We start from the raw sequence: 7,961 nt of genomic DNA, 5'->3' as shown, positions 1-7,961 counted from the left end.
GTTTAGAAAAATAAAAATGTCCCTGATATCCCAACACCGTAACATAAAGCACAAGCAAAAGAAAAAAAACAAACCCAACGTAAAATCTGTGATCTAAGCCTTGCCCAAATAGAGAGGCACGTCATATATGACGAGAGACAAATGAAGATGCTGGACACAACGGGAGGAGTTTTGTAGGAGCAGATCTTTAATGTTGAAACATTGATTTAGGGAGAATAAATGAACCATTACATATCCCAAAAACAAAGCAATGAGAGTAATTATTTACCCAAACAAAGAGAGTGATTTCAAGAGAGAAGTTCATTCAGAGTGAAGAAAGACCCTGAAGAACGAGATGAAAAATGCTAACAACAGAGAATCGTGAATATGAGACTTTTACAAAGTTAGACAAAAAAATTTAGTATTTAGCGGGCATTTCCCAAAAGTAATGCCTATTTTTAGTTCCAATCGATTATAATACTTTTTCAAATTTTCACATTTTGTTTTACTTTACCACCTTTCTTTAGTTACTTATCATAGAACCTTTTTAATAAACTTATAATCATGTGTTGTAGAAAGGGTCATTTGTTATAGTGTTGTTTGCTGAGAAAATGGTATAAGCCAGCCCCAATTCGACTCCAACAAGTTTTTTCACCCAATTTAGGACACCTAAAGTGAGCCCTTAAAAGTCACCACTCTTAAATTTTCTATTCATATTTTTTAGGACTCACATATTTTTAGGACACTCATTGCGAGTCCTAAAATATATTTTGTAAGGACTCTCAATGAGAGTCCTAACAACTCTAGAGACATTTTTCAGGACTTACATTTAGGTGCTTGTCCTAAAATGGTGACTCGTAAAGGGTATTTTGTAGTACTGAACCCTTTTACAAGTTCAAATACAGTTACTATCGGTAACGATAACTCTCTATCTATATGTTCCTTTAGTTCATCGACTTTGAATACAAAAAACTCTTCTCTCCATTTAAACAATATTTATCATGTTCCAAATCTTGCTGCTAATTTACTATCTTTCTCTAAACTAAGTTTAGATAATAATATTTTTATTGAATTTTATGCTCATGGTTCTATTCTTAAGGATCTTCATTCGAAGACAACTCTTCACAAAAGACCTCTTGATCGTGGCCTTTACACTTTACAAGCTACCAAGCATATAAAGACTGCTCCTGTTAAAGTCTTACTATCTTTTGTTTCACCTATCTTAAACTATGTTTCATGTCCAATTAAATGTTGTCAACATGTAAAACACGATATTGCTTCTATATGGCATGCTCGTTTAGGACATGCTAACTCTACTACTATTAATAAAATCTTGTCTAAATGTAAGCTTCCATTTTCATATAATAATAGTTTTGTATGTTCTTCTTGTCAATTAGCCAAAAGCAAGAGATTATCATTTTTATTATCTTCATCTCATGCCCCCAAACCATTATATTTAATTCACACAGATTTATGGGGTCCATCCTATTTTAATGTTGTTTTAGACTGTGTTTTGGGGTACGTTTTAAGTCTTTTATGTTGTTTTGTGCAATGTTATGCTTGTTTTGTTTATGTTTTCAGACTTAAGCGATGAATATGTGGTTTGGCATGGAATTGGTGAAAAGCGAGCTTAAATGATGATAAATATGCTTGTTTTGTCAAATATATTGTGTCAAGAAACCTCGGGAACTTCAGAAGATGATGAAATGCAATTTGACATTGTAAAATAATGAATTCTGTGAAAAAAAAGCATTTTGAGCCGTGGCGCAAGGAGAAACAGAGATGTGCAAATTATGGGAAAAGTTGAGTCGCGACACCTTAAAGGAGAACTACAGCGCTGTCATTTAGAGCTACGACGCTTGAATGTTGAGTCGCGGCACTGTCGAAGTCTGAGGCAAGGAGTTTTGGGAAATTCACAGGGGCACCGCAACTCCTAATTATTGAGCTGCGATGCTTGAGTCCATACAGCCCACGAAACCCTATTTTTACAAGGGTAAAAATGATATTTTCACGTGGAATAGCAAGGATTACTATAAAAACATAAATATGAGCGATTGAAATGACTGTTGGTCATTGTAGAACAAGAGGAACTTGAAGATCAAATTTGGTGAATTCATCAAGAGTTTTTCTTCTTCTCTTCTTTACTTTCTTTTTCTATGTTATTTTATAAATCAATGGATGTTATGAATCTAGCTATGAAATAATTTTATTTTCTAGGGTTTTAATGTAGTCTCTTGATACTTTATTATTAGTTAATGCAATTTCTATATTTCTTTTTCTTCAATGCGATCTATTTAATTTGTGCTTAGCGAATGTGAATAATTTTGACGTCATTATTTGCATTACTTATGAATTTATTTCAAAATATGAGAGATGGGAGTTAAATATGCTATAGTTGAATTGACATAAATTTCGATGTAGGAAGAGAGTACCTATATGGTTTTGTTGTTCCCAAAAAATACAAGCTGAATTACTTAGCACGAGGTACAACTGGCAGACAAGCGCATGAAGAAAATATACATATATAGTATTTTGTTAACTCAGGAGTGAATAGCTTGAGCTTACTTGACAGTCTGTGACAACCTGATTTCCAAATCGCCTCTCACGCTAACAACTTAGTTCGAGGTACATAACTTCTGGATCACCCTCGTGAAACCCCAGACATGACCCGCGTCAGTTTGCATTGGTTTTACAACATCCAGCTCGAGGAGTGTGTTCAGCTTGCGGAAGCCTGACTATGACGCATAGTGAAGGAACCTAAAAAACTCAGAGATTCCTCATATGCCTATTAAATGCACATATTTTATTATGTATTTATTACCCAATATAATAGATATATAATTAATGGGCAATCATGTATTTATGTAAATAGGAAGTTACCCAAATTTGTCAATTACCGTATTAATGTACGGTTACCCAATACTATCCACCATTTTTCCATATAAATATAAAGGGAATAGACTCAAAAAAGGACCAACTTTCTATATGCAAAAACTCTACCAAAATTTTTCTAAACAATTTTGTCTAAGAGTTCATAAACAGATAAATAATAGAGACTCATGGACTAGGTGCATTTTAATCACCGAACTTCGTAAATTGTGGGTGTTTTTATATTCTTATACATTCGGTTTACAAAAAGCTTAGTCTCCCTATCTCAGATTTCTAAATCCATTGTTGACGAAAAATCGCGTTAACAGATTGATGCTTGGTTTGAGAGAGGATTAAGCTTTAAAATTTTCAAGATATCCAACCCAACAATCATCATGGTGGTCACTCATTCCATGCGCGACAATGAAACAGAGCAACTTGATGATTAGGGAGGTCATCGTACGACCATCCCCACCGGAGAAGGTACATCTACATAATGTTGCCTTGGAAAGTAGCATGTGGTCTAGGACGATGTTGGAAGTTCAGCCTCATGCCCACCGAATACTAATCCTGGGTACCTAGTCACCATTGAAATGGAGAATGCTAAGCTAAGGAGCCACCTTGCCCAGGCTAATAGGCGAATATATGAGATCATGGCTCGACTACCTCCTCCTACAACCGAAGAGAATGTCGGAATGAGGAAAAGTGGATCCCACAGATCTCAGTCCCACCGAAATAATCGAGCTAATATAAGCCAATCTGTCAGATAAACAACACCAAGCTCCGTGCCTTGAGAACAGACTCCCAGGAACAACCCTCCTACTAATAACCATAGGAATGGACAAACGACTCATACTCACAGAAATCAATCTAGTCATGGAAGGCGAGCTTAGACCACATCAAGAAGGGTGGAGGTCCCCACGAATCTACCAGCACATCAGCCAGCCGCTTAGGTACCACATAATAACTTTGTGTTGCTGCCAAGTCAGGAAATTGGAGTAGACAATGGGCGTGCTAATCTGGTTCGTCCATATGGGACATAGATTGCCTCACCAATAAGACATCCTCCATCACCTATTCGTCATCCAACACCACAACACCACAACACCCACAAAGGAATGCTCCAGGGCGCGAAAATGAAATGAGACATTCTATACCTGCAGAAGACACATATGTCCCATGATCTCGCGCCAATAATCCAGCTCCTAGATCTCAACCATGAGCAGTAAGCTTTGTGGATGGTAGTTATTGGACAGAGAGCCATCGTGGGGGCAGGACTAGGAATCCTCGCAACGCGAATTCCCATAGACATGAAAGCGACCTAAGAAATCAGTTGTGCTAAGCTCAAAGCTTGCACTCCAATCCACCGTCAGACCTGCGTGATCAGCTAAACATGCAGAGAGGACAGTCAGCTCATTACGACGATATGAGCTATACTCAAAATGGGGGAGATTCATCTATCGTGCGTGACAATGGGAACTTCTAGCATAACCGAGCTCAAGCTTGGATAACCCATTGAACACACACAATAGGATGAGATCTAGTAACCAGCTCCCAAATAACCTAGAGACGAAGGATCCAACACTCAAACAACTAGCTCTAATGGATGAGCAAATGAAGAGGCTCTTCTCTGGAAAAAACATAGATGATTGCGATTCAGATGAGGAACTCATGCCTTTTTCTCCCCATATTGTAGCAGCTCCGTATCCTGTTGGCTCAAGGATGCCAACTATGACCACATATAATGGAACAACTGATCCATCCAACCACATTTGGACCTTCAACACTCTGATGATGGCCCACAATGTGAGCCTCCACTTGAAGTGTGTTCTTTTCTTAGCTACATTAACCGGACCAGCCAAGCTATGATTTAACAAGTATAAGAAACACTCAATCACCTCTTGGAGAAAGCTATCCTCTAAGTTCAACAAATAGTTCGAAGCTGCCAAAGAGGTTCGAGTGGATGCCGACTCCCTGACCAACATTAAGCAACAACATGGTGAGTCCCTGAAGGCCTACCTCAACTGGTTTACTAATGTAGCGACCTGAGCTGGACACGGTGATTACAGTGCCAAGCTCATGGCCATGAGAATAGGAATAAATGTAGGAGGAGATTTATGGAAGGAGATCCAAAGGAAAGGAGTGAATAATGTAGATGAATTCTTGGCTCGAGCTCAAGAGTGGATAAACCTATAAGAGGCAGAATCTGCTATTGTAGGAACTAGCCAGACTCTCATTTAGCCTGCTGGAGTGGTGGCAGATGATGTATATATGGCTTAGCCCCCTACCCAGAATAACCAGTCGAGGGGTAATAAACGGAAAGGGAATGGTGAGGGAGACTAGAACCGGTCCACGAAAAATAAGCACGGGGATAAATATTCCTCCATCTACACTGCCTATACTGACCTGACAGATATGTAAGAACGTATCTTCTTGGTAAATTCTACTCACCTTCCCTGGAAGAAGCCCGAGCCTATGAAGCATCAAAGGGCGAAGAGAGACCCAGCTAAATTCTGCCGGTATCACAATGACATCGGTCAAAACACTGACGATTGTCGTAAACTGAAAGATGAGATCGAGACTCTCATTTGGGCTTGATTGTTAGCCCAATACGCTTGGAATAAGGTGGCTCCTAATCAACAAGATGGGCATAACCCTTAGCCAGATCCAGATAATCAGGTCAATCCAAGACAATTAGCTTAGGGAAATCAGATCATCCCTCACCCTATTGAAGGAAGGGACATAGCCACCATTGCAGGCAGACCTCATTTGCCAAGGACGAGTAGTGGGGCCTAGAAGAGATATATTCAAGAGCTGAAAAATGCATGATGGAACCAAGTTTTCCCCAGAGCAAAGGCTATCTAAAAAACAACAATGGGAAAAATAAGCAATCATTTTTATGGAAGAAGACACTTCCATGTCCAATTCCCCCATAATGATCCGCTGGTGATAACTATTCAGCTTGCTAACTGGAGGGTGCGCTGAATACTGATTAACAATGGGAGCTCTGTAAATGTGCTATTTAGGTTCACCCTTGAAAAGATGGGGCTATCTGTAGCCAATCTCAAGGCAACCTCTATGACCCTCTATGGATTTTTAAGAGAGGGGATGATAGCCATAGGCATAATCAAGCTCATAGTAACATTGGGTGAGGTGACACGAACCATCGCCAAGAAGCTCGAGTTCGTAGTGATTGACTGTCCGGCCGCCTACAATGTAATATTAGGGAGACCTGCGCTGATGGTGTTTGAAGCTATGCCTTTAGTTCGCCATTTCACCTTAAAATTCCCCTCGCCCTCGGAGATATGCACCATGAGGGGAGATCAACTCGCTGCCAGGGAATGCTATAGCATTGCCATGAAGGGAAAATCATAACTTGGGTAGCAAGGCATGGTAATAACCGAGGAGAATCATCAACCTCAGACAATGGTAGTTGTTGGAGAGGTGGAAGAACCTCAGGAAGTCAGAAATAACGTTACCGAACCAGAAGAAATTGATCCAAGATTAGCCGAAGACATATATAGAGGAAATCATCCTTGACCTAGAAGTACCTTCGAAAGTAGTAAGGGTGGGGAAAAATCTTGGAGCCGAAAGAAAGAAGGAATTGGTCGAGTTTTTAAGAAGAAATTTTGACATCTTTGCTTGGTCGAATGAGGACATGGTAGGAATCAGTCCAAGTGTGATGATGCACACATTAAACCTGTTGGGAAAAGAGCAAGGAGAAGCTCTGGAGGAAGAGGTAGCTTGCTTATTGAAATGTGAGTTCATTAGGGAGGCTAAATTCTGACCTGGATAGCCAACCCCATTTTGTTCCTGAAGCCCAACAAAAAGTGGAGGACCTGCATTGATTTCTTCGACCTCAACAAGGCCTGTCCTAAAGACTATTTCCCATTACCGAGAATAGATCAGCTAGTTGATTCCACAACCGCCCATGAGCACATGTCCTTCATGGAAGCGTATTCTAGATATAACCAGATCATGATGAACCTTGCATACCAAGAGCATACAAACGTTGTGACTGAACATAACATATACTGCTACAAGGCCATGCCATTCAGGCTGAAGAATGCTGGTGCAACATATCAAAGGATGGTCAATAAGATGTTCATTAACCAGATCGAGATAAACATGGAGGTGTATGTTGATGACATTCTTGTCAATTCAAAGGCTGCCAATGACCATGTATCTGATTTGAAAGAATGTTTTGGCGTGCTGAGAAAATACAATATACAATTGAAGCCCTAGAAATGTACATTTGGGGTTTCATGAGGGAAGTTCTTAGGCTTCATAGTCAATGCAAGGGGAATCGAAGAGAATCCCATGAAGATCAGGTCGCTATTAGAAATGCCTTCACCAAGGTCACGAAAAGATGTACAATGCTTATCTAGAAGGTCACTGCCTTAACCCATTCATATCAAAATCCACAGACAAATGTCTTCCCTTCTACAACTTGCTTAGGGGAAATAAAGGGTTTGGATGGAGTGAAGAATGTGAACATGCATTTCAGGATCTGAAGAATTATCTGGCTGAGCCCCCTATCAAAACTAGCTGCTGAGGAATGTTTATACTTATACGTAGCCATAACAGAAAGCACGGTCAGTGATGTGTTAGTTTGAGAGGAAAATCGAACATAGAAACTAGTGTATTATGTGAGCAAAAGGCTTCTAGGAGCTTAATCCAGATATCCTCTGATTGAAAAAATTACGTTTTGTTTGATCCTGGCCTCGAGAAAACTCAGGCTGTATTTCTAGTCCCACACTATACACGTCTTAGCCGATCAACCTTTAAGGCAGGTCTTGAAAACGCTTGAGACATCGGGACGTTTGTTGAAGTGGGATATCAAGATCTTATATAAACCAAGAACAACAATCAAAGGCTAGCACTCACTGACTTCATGGCTGAATGTATAGGGTTCCAAGACAAACCAATGAGATAACCTGTATAATAGTTGTGGAAACTCTTCGTTGATGGATCGCCAAACGAGAACGAGTTTGGAGCTGGAATAATTTTAATTTCACCTGAAGGACATTGCTCCCATATGACTCTCAGGTTTGTTTTTGTCGCTTCCAACAACGAAGCGGAGTACGAGGCATTATTGGTTGGAGTTCGAGTAG

The sequence above is a fragment of the Humulus lupulus genome, chromosome 5, assembly GCF_963169125.1.
Source record: "Humulus lupulus chromosome 5, drHumLupu1.1, whole genome shotgun sequence".
In the NCBI taxonomy this organism is placed as follows: Eukaryota; Viridiplantae; Streptophyta; class Magnoliopsida; order Rosales; family Cannabaceae; genus Humulus; species Humulus lupulus.
Note: the sequence above shows the minus strand (reverse complement) of the source record.